Source organism: Arachis duranensis, chromosome 9, assembly GCF_000817695.3.
Source record: "Arachis duranensis cultivar V14167 chromosome 9, aradu.V14167.gnm2.J7QH, whole genome shotgun sequence".
In the NCBI taxonomy this organism is placed as follows: domain Eukaryota; kingdom Viridiplantae; phylum Streptophyta; class Magnoliopsida; order Fabales; family Fabaceae; genus Arachis; species Arachis duranensis.
This window is the reverse complement of record NC_029780.3, coordinates 21,553,179-21,572,137: the sequence shown is the minus strand read 5'-3', so window position 1 is coordinate 21,572,137 and position 18,959 is coordinate 21,553,179.

Sequence of the window (18,959 nt, the reverse complement as noted above, 5' to 3'; positions counted from 1 at the left end):
GGAAGGTCTAACCTTGTCTGTGGTATTCTGGGTAGGATTCAATGATTGAATGACTGTGACGAGCTTCAAACTCCTGAGGGCTGGGCGTTAGTGACAGACGCAAAAGAATCATTGGATTCTATTCCGACATGATTGAGAACCGACAGATGGATAGCCGTGCCGTGATAGGGTGCGTTGAACATTTCCACTTAGAGGATGGGAGGTAGCCACTGACAACGGTGAAACCCTTGCTTAAGCTTGCCATGGAAAGGAGTAAGAAGGATTGGATGAAGACAGTAGGAAAGCAGAGAGACGGAAGGGAAGGCATCTTCATACGCTTATCTGAAATTCCTACCAATGAATTACATAAGTATCTCTATCTTTACCTTTATGTTTTATGCGTTTATCACCATACCCATTTGAGTTTGCCTGACTAAGATTTACAAGGTGACCATAGCTTGCTTCATACCAACAATCTCTGTGGGATCGACCCTTACTCGCGTAAGGTTTATTACTTGGACGACCCAGTACACTTGCTGGTTAGTTGTGCGAAGTTGTGTTTATGCCATGGTATTGAACACCAAGTTTTTGGTTTCATTACTGGGGATTATTTGATTTGTGAAAAGTATTGATCACAATTTCGTGCACCAAAGGCGTTTCATGGAGAACGTCCAACTGAACCAATCAAAGTACCTGATCTTCCACCGTGGCTCTAGTCTCACCCAATTGCTATTCTCGGCTGTTATTCTGTGACTTCTAATAGTGGCATGAGGACACAAGTTCTGGTGGATTGGGAAGGAGCTTCTAGGGTTGAAACCACGTGGAAGAATCTGGAAGAGTTGATGAGATTGTTTTCTGAGATCGACCTTAAGGACAAGATCATTTTGGAGGGTACGGTAGTTGTTAGCATGCCAATAAGCCCAAACACTGATCAAGCTATAGAAGAGGAAATGGGATTAGTGCGAGGTATTGAGCCAGTTCAAACAGCAGAGCCAAATACAAGATATTGTTAGCAAATGATGATGATGGTGCAAATCAGGGGATTATTTCTCTTGGATGAGCTAGAGAGTTAGTTACGGGAATTTTATAGAATAAAGAAAAAATATTCTATTTTCATGTATGCATGAATTGTAAGATTTTGTAAGAAGTCATTCCAGGCTCGAAGAAGGGAATTTCATTTTTCATATTCTCTGTTCTTTATATTTCATTCAGTAATAATAATTCATGCACTATTTCTTCTTCTTATAATTTCTTACTTGCATTCTTACAATATTATTACAATTAATCTTGATATGAGCTATCAGTGTTACCAAGCCTATATCAATTCATGGTCTTTGATCGGGAGAGATTTTTCAGCTATATAAAATCGGAATTTGTAGATGTGATAAGTAGTTTGGTACTTTAATTCATGGTCTTTGATCCATTATTCTATATCAATTATAACTCAACTTTATTACTTTATAAATATTATAATTTATTTTAATTTTTTAAATAATATTCTTAATTTAACCAGCATAATTACCGCAACATAGGTCACAAGACACTTAGTTACCTCTTAATAATAGGAATGAGTTCTATAGAATAAGTTATAATAAAACAAATTCTAACTTTGTATACTCTATAACTTCTATGTAATTCATACATAATCTCATAAGCTCTAATACTCTATGACTATTAATTCTTACTTCTCAAATAATTGGTTATTACTATTATTTTAATCACTCATACAAGCTCAAAACATAGGTTGCAAAGCATGTGTGAGGTTTATTATACCAACTTCTAATTTTTCAATAACTTTTTTTTTGTCGGAGTATAACTGGAATCACTAGTTGCAACCATTTTCAAAATCTTTACAATTTTCATAATACTTAAGATGATCTGACTTCGACACCTTATACTCAACCCTGTATTAGATAGTAGAGTTCTTCACACTAATAAGAATCGCTTCATTATTTTGAAAACATTGTCTAATTTAAAACTCATTGGGTCTAGAAATTTTATATAGATTGTTGTGTCCAATTCTAAATCATAAATCCTAAATCCAAAAACCTTTGTTTAATCATGACAACAAGATTGAGAGTTGAGAAGTGACGAAATAAGTATTGTTGATCTCTAAACTCTGGATAACTTGCCTATCCAACCAGAATATTTCCTATATTCTCTTCGATATCACTGTCTATTGTGCGTAGGAGGCTCTTCATTGTTATATATAATCCTCGCCAAGTGCTTCTTTTATCTGGGTTCCTGACATTCATAGAGACTTTGACTACACAATAGGGTGAGGTCATTGCAACCACAAGCTACACAATTATTACCCATATTACATGTAATATCAGCATCACGATTTAAATTTGCTGCAAAAGAAGAAAACACCACAATACTACAGGAGGTGCAACAAAAGAAACTGAACTAGAAGCTCCTCCATACTAACAAAATGAGGATTAGGTGCTGATTCTTCAAAGTTAGTTGCCACATATTCAATCTTGGCATACAATTTTGTCACTCAAACCTCAGAAAAACTCTTATAGGAATGAAACAATATTTGCATTTCAGCATCGTTTTGTATCACAAATGAATCAAACTTCATAAATCCATACTAAACTGCAATTGGAATCTTGTACAATATTAGGTTACTCATTATTTTTCATATCCACTATATATTTTTTTGTAAAATGTTTTACAATTTTGCAAATGTTGTGGATATTTATATAAAGATATAAGGTGAATTATTGTTTAAAAATATTTCTCCCTGCCAAGTTTTCTTAATTCCTCCATTAATGTGTGATTGTGTACTAAAAATATAAATCTTTTTGTACATAATTAATTTTTATAATGACCTACAAACATGGTCAAAAAAGAGTTAAGTTTCTCCTAAAGGTATTGGGCTAAAAGGATGGAACCCAAAAGAACACCTTGAGGAGTTGAATTTCTCTTCAGTGGGAACTATATTGGTGGAAGTGGATTGGTTGGATTTGGAGTGTAAAGGTGTCATCTAGTTAAAAGAAAACCAAACTAGATGTCCCTTCACTAATGTCACATGTCAGGAGCTTTAGTTTAACGTGCGGGAATCAACTTCCTACCTTTTCAGTTGACAAGACTTGAGGTGACACGAATACCTAAAGATATTTTGGAAAAAGCAGTAAATCAAATGTCAGATTAAAACCATTGGACAATAGATTTCCTCTTCATCATGGTTTTACACTATAAAAAGGACCTCAAGCTACCTCTGTAAAGCACTTTCAACCAGACTTCACCTTTACTTTCACTATCATCTTCTTCTTCACAGACCTTCAACCAGACTCCACCTTTACTTTCACCATCATCTTCTTCTTCACAGACCTTTTACATTCTTTTTTTAAAAAGCTTTACCTTTCTTCTTCTGAAGTTAAGAAGCTAAAAAATCCATCTTTTCCTCCACCCAAATTTTCTTCATTATTCTTCATTTCATTCACCACCTTCACGAGTATAAATTGGCGTTCTGGTGTTCCACCAAAACACTCGACAACCATTAACCAATCCCTGTCCACTTTAAACAAAGCTCATTCATCCTCTTGTGACATTAGTGGAGGTCTCAACACTTGTTCTCCACCTCTATTTCTCATCACTAGTTCTCGTATTGCTTATTCGCCATTAATAGAAGTGTTTTTTCTCACAAGTTTACTTACCCAGAATCTCTCATCTTAACCATTATTTTCACTTAATCTATTTTTCACGAAATCTACCCGAATCAATGTGATGTATAGAGCTAAAAAATTATTAGAAATTCTTTTTTGGAGAAGCAAGCATGTTATGAAACTGCTCCTTGCTATTAGACATTTCTAGGTTTCATTCACGTTCATAGTAAATCGTGGTAATTACTAACGATTTATTTGGTTGGTACAATCTACCCTGAATTGTGATAATCTGATTTTTATAATTTTACAATCTTATGGTGACATATCAAAATTTAGTAGGTAAATTTGATGAAAATTCTTGCTAGTAAATTATGGTTAATGGTAGGTTTTATGAACAAATATAATATTGTATGTGTGCACTACAAGAAACTTTTAAAATAATGATTAATTTTAATATTGACTAAGTTAATTCTTCGTTATAAAAAAATTTGGTCGCAAAATTAGTCACTAATTTTTATTTTATTAGTAACTGATTTAGCAATTAAATTTTTTGTAGTTTATAGTTGATGAGTAAGTTCAAAGGTGAGTTAATTTTATTATTATTATTTTTTCTTCGTCCTGTTTATTGAACAAGTTAGTGAAGCAGGAATACATACAAAATGAATTTTTTCGCCTTTGGGGGACGCAACTGAACCGAAATGAACATTTGAATTTGGATAATTTACATGAATAAAATAAATAAAAATCATATTTATCATCTAATTGTTCTAAAATAAATTGTACTATGTGTATATATTTGTCTTTTCTTTTATATGTAAATTGTGGTACATACAGTGACTAACACTCTGCTTATTTTTACAGCACTAGATAGGTATAGAATAATTACTTGTGCAACTATGCTACAAACCGCATTAACAAAAACAAAAGGGGATGGAATTTCAATTTTTATTTACTCTATGGTGGAAGGTTAAAGAAGAGAATATTACAAGAATATGTAACTTTCCCCAAAAAGGAAAAGCCTCAAACATTAGACACAGTGATTTCATTATTGGCTTCTAAGTAGATAAGGCAACATATATAAAGTGGACAACAACCTTCTTTTCTTGATCATATATAATATCTAATTAAGTAGATTCCACTCAAACTCTATTTTGTTGAAACTTCAATTACTTTTGAATTTAATTTGGTACTACGGAAAGTAATACTATATTGTTCTATAAATATGCAAAGCGTGTGATTTAAGTATTATGAAATTAAACAAGACACACGTTGATGCATATAATGAAATTAAATTAGCTTTTAATTAAAGAAAAAAAATTAAAATATCTCAAATGTGATTACAGCTAGCTAGCTAGGGAACATAATCACAATGAATTAAAATAGCAGTTCTAATGGAAAAGAAATAATAATATAATAGAAAGAGGTCCGTGTCTAATTGTGCAAGGTTGGCATGCCAAACTCTGGCCATCAAAATTAATAATTTTTTAAATTTAGATTTTTTTTATTTTCAATGTTTTAACTTTTAAGTTTTCCGATTCCCCAACTTTGCAACTTGCAGGTAATTATATATATAGAAGAATAGGGAACGTTCATATTTTATGCAACAGCAATGTCCCTTTTTTACTGTTAATTAGAGTTTAATACTCGTTACGCTAAGACTTCTAATGGATCGGATTTGTCCATTTAGCATAATATTCATATTTTTAGTTTGAGCCACTGGTTTGTGGCCACTAATGAGACTTTCTATGGGAGGGGAATAACGTAGAAGAAATGGAGAATAACTTTTGTTTTTAAAAATATTTATTTCATTCAAAGCACCTACTAAACCATACTCTCTCTTTATAATTTATAGTGAAAAAGAAAGAAGAAAAGTTTAAAAAATTACCTACACCTTACCCATGTTGTGCATGCACCAAATCTATAAAGCTATTTTTTGACTACCTCTCTTCATTCTTCACTGATTAGTTAATAATCCATTACTTATATTCTTTCCACTAAATTAATTAACATATTTTATTCAAGCATGTTTGCATTTATGAATAAGTAACTGGGCCAAATAATATGTTGTTCTGCTGTTTATTTTATTCTGGCGGCAGTAGCAAGAACCGTTAGTAACGCCACCTGTTGTACAACATAACCAGCCACTAATTAGGATTTTATATTAATTTAATATGAAATTAACACTTAGAGTGGTCCCTCAATTTATAGGATTATACTCGTATTTTAATTTAAACTCCAAAATTTTTGTTTATTCAATTTGATCCTCTAACTTAGTATTTATGATTTATGTTAGTCATCCTGACTTTATTTTTATAATAAAAGTGTGGTATAAATAATTATTTGATGTGACAATGAAAATTTTATATTTCAATTTGTTTTTTATAAAATATATAAAAATCCTAATTTCACTTAATAAGGATTTTAAAAACTTTTTTTTAATTAGGTAAAAAATTTTATTTACTACCTCAAATAATAATTAGGGAGTTTAGCATGGTGACAGTCAGTCTAGCACGCCGTTAATAATTTTGTAATGAAAACAGAATCAAAAGTTAGGAGAGTCACATACTAATTTAAAGATTAAATTTAGGTGTAAATATAATTTTAATTTGGGGACTAATTTAAATATTGACTCTAATATATCATTAAATGTATAAAGAGGTACACAAATTTTTGAAATTAAACTTGTCTATTTAGAAATCTTAATAAATAAAGTGTATTATTAAAACACTTGTCAAAAAGAATTTGGATTTTTTAAGGAAATAGTTTCATTTTAGAAAATAATTAAAATAGGTTTAATATTATTAAATCAATAAAACTTAAAACAAAAATCGCTTTCATTTTAGATCAGAGGATTCTTACTCTATTAACTACTAGGGATCGGATACTACTTTTTAGTTTATCTTTTAAAAAAGAAATTACTACAACAATTATCTAAATACTCCGTTCTTAGCTGTTAGAATGTTCTTCTGCTGTTATGATTAACCTTATGAATGTCAAGTATAATCTCATTTTACATATAGCTGTGAGAATGTTCTTCTGTGGTTATTATCAACCTTAGATTATATATATGTCTAGTAAAGTCTTGTTTATCAATTAAAGATCAATCTAGATCAATCTAGATCATTATCTATTTAGCCCTAGAATAATTTTTAGGCCAATTAAAGTTATAGTAAGGTCACACATCTAGCTGATTTGGTAAATCTTAGTAAAAAGGTGACATTTAATTTTTCAATATTTGCCACTTCACTATTGGTGAAGAGGATTGAACTGAACACTGAAAATAAAATAAAGATAAATTATTATGGAATGTTATTACCCCTAATTAGTGGGAAATCAAATCACTATAGGTATCTGTCTAGTTCAACATGTACAAAAGTTCATGCAAAAACAGTAGAATATGTCTCACAAAAAATTAATTAAAAAAGAAGAAAAAAACAAGAGTGGCAACAACATGAATCTAGAACTCATGCGTGAAGAGAAGAACCAACAATTAAGCATCCCATTAAGGAGAAATAAAACCAAAACCAACCATATGACTAATCAAGTTGTTTTCTTGAGTCAAGCAAGAATAACCAGCGGACCATAGAAAATGTGCCTATTTATACCAAAAGTTGAAACATGGTTTACTGTTTCATCCATGTGAGCCTATTTGAACCATGAATATTGGGATTTAACCCCTGATTTGAACAAGATTCTACTTTTTAGTATTACAAAATAATGATCTTCTACGTATTTTCATAGAATCAAGTATAAATACATGGACATTTCAGTGATGAGATATATATAAATGATATTTTTTAAAAAAAAAAGTTTGGGAATTTAATTTGTTTTAGTCAACAATCAATCAATAATGTTTCTCTCTTAAGAAAAGAAGATAAATGTTGGTTGACTATTATTGGTTAAAAAAAGTTAGTTCTCAATTGTCTTTTTTTAAAAGAAAGTTAAAGTAGACTATGTATGTGTTGATAATGATAAATTTTAATCATCTAAGAGTGTGTGTTTGGATTGTGGTTGGTCAAACTGGAGTTTGAATAAAAGTGATTTTATAGAATTGATTTTGGATAGAAGTAAGTTTGTGTTAACATGATTTATGTTTGGTAACTCTTTACTAAAATTGATTTTGATAAAATAAATATTGTTTGAATAATATTAGTTAAAATTACTTTTAGATATATAATTACTTAAAAAGACATGACATTAAATTATAATATTATTTTTTTATACATGTTTAATTTTTTTATACTTTTTTATATGTTTTTAATATAGTATATTTTTAATACTCTTAGTACTCTTTTTTAATACATTATTATAATTTTTAACTATTATTATTAATGATTAATTTTTTTATTTAATTTATTTTACCTAATGGGATCAATAAATTCTATTATAAAAAGATAATAATAAATACAATATACAAAAATTATAACTATAAAAATATATAATGCCAAATAAAAAAATTTATAAAAAATATAAATAATAAAAAAAGAGTTCATACAGAGAAAAATGATAAAAATTCTATAAATAATGCAATAATATTTATAAAGGATAAAGTTGGTAAAAGAAAAATAAATATTAAAAGTATTGGCTAAAAGTACGTTAGTGCAACGGAGAAGTTAGAAATTATTGCTTATTGTAAACGTGATTTTATTAACAAAATCACTTCTGCGTTTGTAGAGAAGAAAATTAGCCAAACAAAAAAGTGAAACTTTCAAGAAGCTCTAACGTGCTTTTTTCCTTTCAAATGTGGTTACCAAACATACTCTTTAAGTAGTTGAGTAAAAAATAATATAATTTTTGTTTGCGTTAAATTAGATTATTATGTTCATAAGTACAATCATAAGGTCTTAGCTCAGTTGATTCTTAAGACCATATTTCTAATAACATAATAAAAATATAGGTAAAAAATATATTTTTAAATATTTATAATTTTTTTTAAATACTTGTGACGTCTAATTTCATTTAATTTTATTTTTAATATTTTTTATTTATATTAAAACTATCTCTGAATATTTTTAGTTTTATTTCTAACATACTACATGGAGCCAACAAAAGATAATTTTAACATAAATTAAAAATATTAAAAATATTTAAAAAAACCCACAAATATTAGGAATACAAATGATATTTGCCCTAAAACTATTTATCATATTAATTAACCAATGTACATAGAAAAAAAAAATAAAGAGAAACCCCGTCCGAATGTACAAATGAGGCGGCATGCATAGTCCTATAAATAGAAACCCCCGTCCGAGGCTTCATTTGCAACTTGAAACACAAACAAACAAACACAATTCATCAGAGCCACCAACCAAGCCAAGAAACAACTAACACTCACTAATTAATATCCTCTCTCACTACATACTTAGCTTCTTTCATGGCAGGAGGCAACAACAGGCAAAGGAAGTCCGCCTTCAAGTCGGTGCTCAACATTTTCAAATCCAACAGCAGTAGGCACAGATCGTCGTCAGATGCCTACTACTACGACGACGGGCCCAACAAGGCCACATCGTGGACCAAGGTGTGGCCCAGTGACGAGGACAGAGGCCGGTGGGGAGTAGCTGATCCTGTCATCGACACCAAGGCCACAACCTTCATTGCTCAGTACAAGAAACGTTTCTCTGAGTCCGAGCTTCATTACCAAGAGGCTCAGCAGTAGTAGAATTTCGACAACCTGTTCAATAATTTGCGCTTCCTTCCATCACTTGTAACTTGTAATTACTTTATTAGCTTATTCATTACCCTTCCACAACTTCCAACAACAATATGTATGTTAATATGAATGAATAATAATCTTTAATTTCTCCTTTAATTTGAGACTTGAGAGTTATTATATATCCTTGTTATTGCAATTAACCACATAAGAGCTGAGCTTATGCTTTCCTCTTCTTTGTCTTTTGATCCAAACTCCAAACCCGTCCAAGTTTTGGTGGTAATTCAATACAGCAGGAAAAATTTGTAAACCGACGAATAACTTTTTTTCTTTTTTTTTTTTAATAAAAAATTTATTTTCCTTTCTCTTCCTTTTATGATTGTTGACTTAAGAAACAAAGGTTGTGTTTTTGACTAATCGTTGGTTAAAAAAAAATTGTAATTGATAACCGATTAACTTTTACAGCAAAGCTGATATAGTGTTCATATAAAATGTTCTCTATGGTTATGTCACTCGAGAGTTTCAACCATAATCTTACCATCTCGGCAAATTTTTTTCAATATTGGGTTACAGAATGTAATTTAGTGTAATACTTTAATATTGAGCTATTTTAGTGTAATAGTAGTGAGAGCGAAAATAAATCGTGGATCACGATTTTATCAAAGATAAATTTTCAACATGGCAGAATAAAAATATAGATCACAATTTTAAAGAGAGGCAAATTTCTACATCTAGAATTCGTAATGAGTCATATTTTCTCAAATCGTGACCAACACTTTTTTTTTTCTATCCAAATTTTCAACTTTAATGATAATGCTTCTAATGTAATTATTTTTTTCTATACTAATATACAATACCAATAATAATTAAATAAATACTTTTTAATAATAATAACAACAATAATAATGACTAAACTGTAACCTTTGATTATAATAAACAACAATAATAATCATATTTTTAATAAAAATAAGAGAAAATTTCACTCTTCTCTCTTGCGAGATATTAAAATGACATTTTTCTTTTTTCTATTTATAAAATATACATTCTCCTTTCTTATAACTTTTAAAAAACTTCCTCTTTAATCTATTTTAAATTTTTTGTGTTAACTAATGTTGACTTTATCTATTTTTCAAAAAAAAATTATTTTTTACAAAAATACCCTTTAACAAAAAAAATATTTTTTATCATTAAATAATTTTTTTAATATTAAAATAATATATATTAATATCGAAAAATTAATAATAAAATATAAAAAATTGTTAACAAAAATTTTAGTAAAATTATAATTTAATAATTAAAAAATTATTGAAAGGAATCTTAGAAAAAATAATTTAATTATTAAATTGTTTAAAAAAATATTTTGATAAAAATACAATTTAATCAATAAAAAAAATAATTTATTAAAGGGTATTTTAGTAAGTAAAATTATTGACAAAAAATAAAATTTTTGTTAAATGGTATTTTTGTAAAAAAAAATAATTTTTTTTAAAAATGGATAAAATTAAAATTAATTAACACAAAAAAATTAAAATGGATTAAAGAGGAGTATTTTTAAAAGTTATAAGAAAAGGAAATGTACATTTTATAAATAGAGAGGAGGAAAATATTATTTTACCATCTCGCAAAAAAGGGGAATAAAATTTTCTTTAAAAATAATATAACGAAACCTTCATCCACCATTTCCATTTGCAAATTTTCTTTTGCTTCTTTGAGATTCAAAATGGAGTTGAAAGGAGAGAAATTGAGACGCTGAGATAAGAGGAACTGAGGAAGTGTGTTTCTTTGTGAGTAAAAGTGAAAGAGAGTAAAATTGATGGGAGAGAGATTAGGTTGGAGATCACAGACTGCTTTCTCTCTATGTATGCATGTCACACGTCGAAGTCCCTTAGAATCGTGGATATCATTTTGTCTGAAATATATTTACTGTTGATTTCTAATCCAACATCTCAAATTGCTCCCTCTTAGTGTAGATCACGATTTCTTCAATACTCGTCTCTATCATAAATTGTGGATCACGATTTATATAAGTTCAGATCAAACAGTCATATTTGTGTATTACACTATACTATCATCATTTTCAAATATTACATCCATTTGATAATCATATTAAAATTAAAAAATTGCTATTTTTTCTCTTTTTTGTATAAAGTTAAGTAAAGGTGTCAAAATTTTTCGAAATGCAGGAATTTCTGTAGAGACTGTCTCGAATGAAGACTTGAAGGAAGAAAATTTTTTCCGTAAAAATGGAGACGGAGAGTAAAATTCTTCCGAGACAGACACGGGGACCCGAGCGAAGATCCCCGCCCCATTCCCGATTATTGCCCGAATTCTTAAATTTATTTAAATATCCTTATTTTATTTCTAACATAAGGAGTTTTTTAATAATTTCACATGTTAAAAATCCTAACTCTAACTTATTCAGTGTCTCTCCTATTACTCCAGATCTTTGTTACTTTGCCATCTCCACTCCCCAAGCCCCAACTCTCCACCTTGTTCAAAACTCCCATCACCATACGTCCATACTCCATACTGAATACCCCTCGCCACTCGCCATCGGCCACTCCTGTGCTGTCATCGTCACAGCTTCACCGTGTTGTTCTCTCTCTTCAAGCGTGGTGTCCTTCCCCTCTCCATTCTCCCATCTCTCTTCACGGCTTCGCGGCATCCATTCTCCCCTCTCTCTTCGTAGCTTTGCGGCGTCCGTCCTCCTCTATCCGTTGTTGCATTCCACTGCTCTGTCATCTCTTCGCTGCTCGTCAACGCTGTAGTAGCCACCAGTTGACCCTTTTCCAGTGCTCTTCCTCCTTCCCATTCACTTGACTGCAGGTTTGATTTTCTCTCCTATGTATCTTAAGCAATTAGACATATAGGGTTTATAATTATGAAATAGTTAGGGTTTGATTTTGAGTTGCTGTATTTGTTTAGGATTTTGTTAATTTCTTGGTAATAACTCTGATTCTGTGCTAAACATATAGGGTTTATAAATATAAAATTAAATACTTAGGGTTTGATTTTGTTAATTATAATTTATGTGATTCTAAGTTGCTGGATTTGTTTAGGATTTTGTTAATTTCTTGTTAATAATTCTGATTCTGTGCTTCTAAGTTGCTGGGTTCAAATTTGCTTGTTTTGCTTAGTTCAAATTTTGTGATTCTGATTCTGTGATTATGTGATTCTGAATTGATTTTTGACTTTCTGCACTTATTTTACTTGTTTTGAAATTTTTTTAATAATACTGATGAGTTATTGTGCTTGTTTACTGATTTTGTTAATTTGAGTTGCTTGTTTTGAGTTAATTTTGTGATTTAATTTATTAATAATTCTGATTCTATGATTTTGAGCTGCTGGATTTAATTTATTTTTGCTTGTTTTGAGTTAATTTCGTGATTCAATTTGTTAATAACTCTAATTCTGTGATTCTGAGTAGCTGGGTTCACATATTTATTTTTATGTTGTTTTAACTCTAATTTGTTAAGAACTCTAATTTTCTAATTTAATTTATGATGTATGTTAACATATTAATGTTTGTGTTATTTTAACAGAGAATATAAAGATGTTTGTTGGAAGTTGTATTATGATAATGGAAGAATATTTTATATTGAAGACTTTATTTTACTGCTTTTTTTAGAATGAAAATTTTATTTTAAGATTTTGTTTTACGGGCACGTTACACATCCATGTAACCATGTAACGAAGTTGGCTCAAGCCCAAATAGAGTCACGCGCATTAATGACGAGTGAAAACACGTGCCCGAAAACCCTTCGTTACTTTGCGCTCATTATGAAAAAATGTTAATTCTTCCTCAACACGAAATCACTACATGAAACCGATCATTCTCTTCGAATCTCTCTCAAAATCACTCAAACTTCAGTCACGTTCTCTGCAAAAACCACTACTGAAAAAGAATCACAAGAAGATTTGGCAAGGAACAACCAGAAACGAACGAAAACAGCAATAGAGATTTGCCTTCCTCCTCCTCCTCATTCTCCTCCTTCTTTTTCGCGTTCCTTCTTCTTCACGTGTTTTCTCCTTATCTTCATTCTTTTGTTGTTATTGCTGCTGTATTTTTTTGTCTTTTCCTCTTTCTCTCCTTGGTGAAGTAGAAGGTGAGGATGAAGAGTTTTGAATTTTGTCGAATAGAAATGAACCGAAATGGCCAACTCCACTGAACCAAACATCATTTATGTGCTGAATAAAATGTCATAAATATTTAATCATCAAGAAAAATATTTCTACATGCACAAGGACTCAATTGAACACACTAACAATCAAGTAAATCAAAATGAGCAACTCCACTGAATCGAGCAACATTCATGTGCTGAATAAAACGTCATAAATATTCAATCATCAAGAATAGCATATTCCTTGCAAAAAAAAAGTTAACTGAACATATAACAATCAGGTGAACCAAAATGGTCAACACCATTGAACCGAACACCAATCATGTGTTGAATAAAACGTGATAAGCATTCAATTAGTAAGAAAAATATTTCTGCATGCACAAGGACTCAACTGAACACATTAACAATCAAGTGAATCAAAATGAGCAACTCCACTTAACCGAGCAAAATATTGGTATTGTTGGTGATGATTATAATGAAAGAATCTGCGTGCGCGAAGAAGAAGAAGCAGAAGAAGAACCTACGTGCGCGAATTTAAAAGAAGAAGGAGGAGGAGGAAGATGAGAAGAAATACTATTCTTGTTAATTGAAAGTTGATCACCATTTATTCACTACATGAACATTGTTCGGTTCGGTGGCCTTTGTGATTTTGATTCACCAAATGAATGTTGTTCGGTTCGGTGGCCTCCTTTTACTTTGTTCAGTGTTTAAGATTATTGTGATAGCATGCAGCAATCATTTCCTAGCTGTCTTAACGTAATAACTTCATTCAACTGATTTGAAGTTGAATCATTCATTGTTTCCATTCAGAAGTGTAGATCGAAGAAGAAAACGAAGAAGAAGAAGAAGAAGAACGGAGCTTATTACGTTGAATTCAATGCAGATCAATAATGAAGAACGCGAGCAGAGAAGAAAAATGCGAACAGAGGAGAACGACGGATTTTATTAGGTTGAAGAAGAAGAAGAAGAATGCAAACAGAGAAGAAGAAGAAGAAAAACGAAAATGCGAGAAGAGAACAAGATTTACGTTGAGAAAGGTTTACGAGGCGCGTGTATAACAAACGCATAAGGAGGTTGGGGAGGCGCGTTTGATTGAAGTTACTTTGATAGTTTTGATGAAAAATTACATGAATGTAAAACTTTTCTGTTTGTTTATATATGGACTATGATTTGTTATGTTGTATTTCTGAATTTATAATCTTAGATAAAATATGATTGTGTGTTTGTAATTAATAATATTTTGTAGTTTATTTTTTATTTTTATTTTTTAGTATAATTTTTATATAAATATTAACATAAAGAGATGAAAAATGAGCTCCACAACAAACACAGAAAATTAATAATAGTACAGGACTTTTAATAATAGTTGTTCATTCTTTTAACCATGCAGAACTTTCAGTAAGAGAAACCAAATCGCGGCTAGCGATTACCTATGCAAATCGTTGTTAGCAATGTCTGGGACCGCGGGTATAGCGTGGGAAAGCATGGGAAACATCCAATTAAAATAATCAACAATGACCTATATGTGAGAAAAGTCAAAACAAAAATGTTTGCAGTCAAATATAATAATTAAAAAATAGTTATGGTTTAATTAATTTTGTATATATTCTTTTTATTAAAGATATGAAAATTTAAATTCACAATTTTTAAATAAATATAAAAAATTTATGTCATTTGAATTATAATTCGTTAGTAATTAATTCTATATTTAATGAATCTATATAAATTATTATAGGAGGTAGAATTTTATAAATTTACACATAAACTACTATAAACATAATGATTTATAGGATTGTTCAAACTCATCTTTCCTCCCCCAATAATACGGTATAAAACTTTCTTTATCAAATGATTAAAAATAAATAATTTTTAAATATTTAAAATTTATCTACAAATTTTGTATATTTAACACTAAATTTATAGGCACAAAAAAATTACCTTATATATGTAAAACATGTAATAAGATCATAAATAGTACCACTCATTTATTTTTGGAAATTGAGTAATTGTTGTTGTAATATTTTATTATTAAATATTGTGATATTTTATAAGATTACGAGGGTTAATAATATGCAAGAAGCGAATTGTTTTAGATAGATTTTTTGTTAAATACAAAAATACAATACAAAAAAAGCTATTATCACGTGTTGACCATGCAAACATTTTATAAAAGTCGGAGGCAGACGTCCCTGGCTAACCAATTTGAGGTATGTGTGAGTCTCACTCTCCAAACTCCAAAACAAAATCTTTCCTATTCCAACCAATTATGTTGTCTACTAATGAATTAAATTCTTTTACCCAATAAAATTTTACACATTTGGTATTTGGTAGTAAAGAATTCAACAAACTTGTAACTATATATTTTTGAGAATTTTAATTTTGGAGGCAAAATGATAAAATGGGTTTATTAAGAAGTCAATTTTTTTTCCATCAATATCAATTAAAAGTATTTTTATTCTTAGTTTTAAATTTTATTAAAGTCTGAATAATAAATTCTAAAAAATAAACTTTAGTTCTAAAATTTAAATTCTCTAAAAAAATTAAAGTTAAAAAATTATAATAAAAAATTAACTAATTAAAAATTTATTCTCTAGATATATGTATTCTTATAGAATATAATAAGAGTTATATATACTTTAAATTATTCTCTTCACTTTTTTTGTCTTTTATTCCAAAACAAAACTCCTACGTACTAAACAAATTTTAAGATAATTCTTATTAATTTTAGAGTTTAAAGTTTAAAATAAAAAATTGAATTTATAAGGGTTTTAAACCCACATAAACATCAACTTAAAAAAATGATGACATTTAACTAAAACCATTTTCTATTCATTTTTCCCATTGATCAATTTAAAAAACCCCAAGATTCACTTAATATAGTATTGATGGAATCTTTTACCAACTACTCATAATATTATTGGCCTTCAAGTTAGACCAATAAACGGATTTAAAAATAGTTAGTTAATTACATTATCTGATTGGTAAAGTAGATACGGTTTGTTATATCTACAATTCTACATTATTATAGTTACTTTAATTTATATAAGTGATGCAAAGAAATTAAACATGAGATATTGTGATGAAGGTGGGGTATAAGATCTTCATGCAATTAATTAGATATAGGGAGAGGAATTATAAGGCTCCGGAAAAATTAAAAGGAAAAAGGAAAAACACTTAACCACCATACTAATAACTTTAATCTTTTTATTATTACCTTTTATTTCTTTAGAAGAATATATATGTATAATGTTGTGTGATTAGACTCCTAGATATCATTGAAGAAGCTAGCTTTAATAAAAAGTTAGATCGATTGTTCCCTTTGAAATATTGAAAAGCACTTTAAATTTTTGGAGGTAACAAAAAGGGATTTCCAACAAAAAGTTAGAAGCTATGATAATGTGACTTTCATGTTCATCTCATTGAAATAATTATTTTCTTTTTCTTTTTCTTTTTCCACCATGTTTTAAAGAATTAATAATTCATTTTTTAATTGATGTTAATTTATATTTCATACAGGTTTAAATGAGAAAATCAAATTAAATTATATATAGATAAATATTGAAAATTGTGATAATTGTTCGGTCAAAAAATAATTATCTTCTTTTAACAATTTATTAAAACATAAAAATATTTTAATTTAATTTTCAACTGGATTTATCCTATAGTTTTTAGTTAACGTTAAATTTTTTTAAAAGAAATATATATTAATAATGATGTGTAATTTTTTAATATAATTTTTTATTTTATATTTTAGGTTTGCACATTTTGTGTGTGGAACGACATTAAAATAATATTCTTTGATTTTATATAAGTATTTTTTTTATTAAAAATGGGCATTTTATTAGACTGTTTTTATAATAGTCTTTAGTTTTATATAAATTTTATATTCTTATATATAATAATTAACAATTATCATATTTTTCTATATTTATCTACATATGATTTAATTTGATTTTATCATTTAAATCTGTATGAAATATAAATTGTCATCAATTAAAAAATGTATTGTTAACTTTTCAACATGGGGAAAAAGAAAAAGAAAAAAAAATTATTTCAATCAGATGAACATGTAAGTCACGTTTTAATAGCTTCTAGTTTTTTTTTTTTTTTGTTGGAATTTCTTTTTTATTATAGCTCTAGCTTCTAACCTTCTATTATAGCTAGCTTCTTCAATCATATCTAAGAGTCAAATCACACCACACACGTGTATAAATTCTTTTTCCCCTCTGTTTCTGTTTTTTTTTTATTTTATATATCATATTTATAGTCTAAACAAAATATATTTATAATTTATCTCATTTACAGTGTAAACCAAATAAGATTGAAAGACATATTTTTATAATTATTTATTTCAGCAAATAAAATATTTATTTAATTTATTTAAATAAAAATTTTATCTTGTAATCTATTATATAAAGAGCCAACTACACATCCAAACATTTTTGTATCCAAGTCCAACTAAGCAGGCCCAAACTAAACAAAAACTGCTTTCATTACACCCGCGTATACACACGCGCATTTCAATAGCGCTACTTCGTTTTTGTCTTCGTCTTCGTCTTCGTCTTTGTCTTCGCGTTCGCATTCTGATCTTCTTTTTTCTTTTTCGCTTTCCTCCTTCTTTGTCTTCGATAAGATTGAAAGACATATTTTTGTAATAATTTTTATAATTATTTATTTCAGCAAATAAAATATTTATTTAATTTATTTAAATAAAAATTCCATCTTGTAATCTATTATATAAAGAACCAGCTACACATCCAAACATTTTTGTATCCAAGTCCAACCAAGCAGGCCCAAAATAAACAAAAACTGCTTTCATTACACCCGCATATACACACGTGCGTTTCAATAGCGCTACTTCGTTTTCGTCTTCGTCTTTGTCTTCGTCTTCGCGTTCGTATTCTGATTTTCTTTTTTCTTTTTCGCTTTCCTCTTTTTTTGTCTTCGCATTCCATATTTTTCTTCTTCGCGTTCTTCGTTTTTCTTCTTCTTTTTCGCCTTCATCCTTCTTCTTTTTCGCGTTTCCTCTCAATCGTAATTCTTGTATTGTTGCTGTTGTTGCTGCGTTTTTTCTTTACTTCCTTTTAATTGAGGTTCATTTGAATCCAGAAATGAACCGAAATTGATTTAGATTTGGTGAATACTTAACAATAGAATCAAGTGAACCTAATTAAATTTCTCAATAAACCGAATTTGATTCAGATTTGAACAAAAGGTGATAACCATTCAATCAGCAAGAAAAGCACATTTCAATTCATTTATGCATACAAATGAACTCAATTAAATTAAGAGATAAACCGAATTTCTTAAGGAATAATAGATTTGGCGAACACTTAACAGTAGAATCAAGTGAACCTAACTCAATTCCCAAATAAACCGAATTCGATTCAGATTTGAATAAAGGTGATAAACATTCAATCAGCAAAAAAAAAACACACATTTTATTTGATTTCTGCATGCAAATGTACTCAATTAAATTAAGAGATGAAGCAAATTTCTTAAGGAATAACAAATTTGGTGAATACTTAAAAGTAGTATCAAGTAAACCTAACTCAATTCACAAATGAACCGAATTTGATTTAGATTTGAACAAAC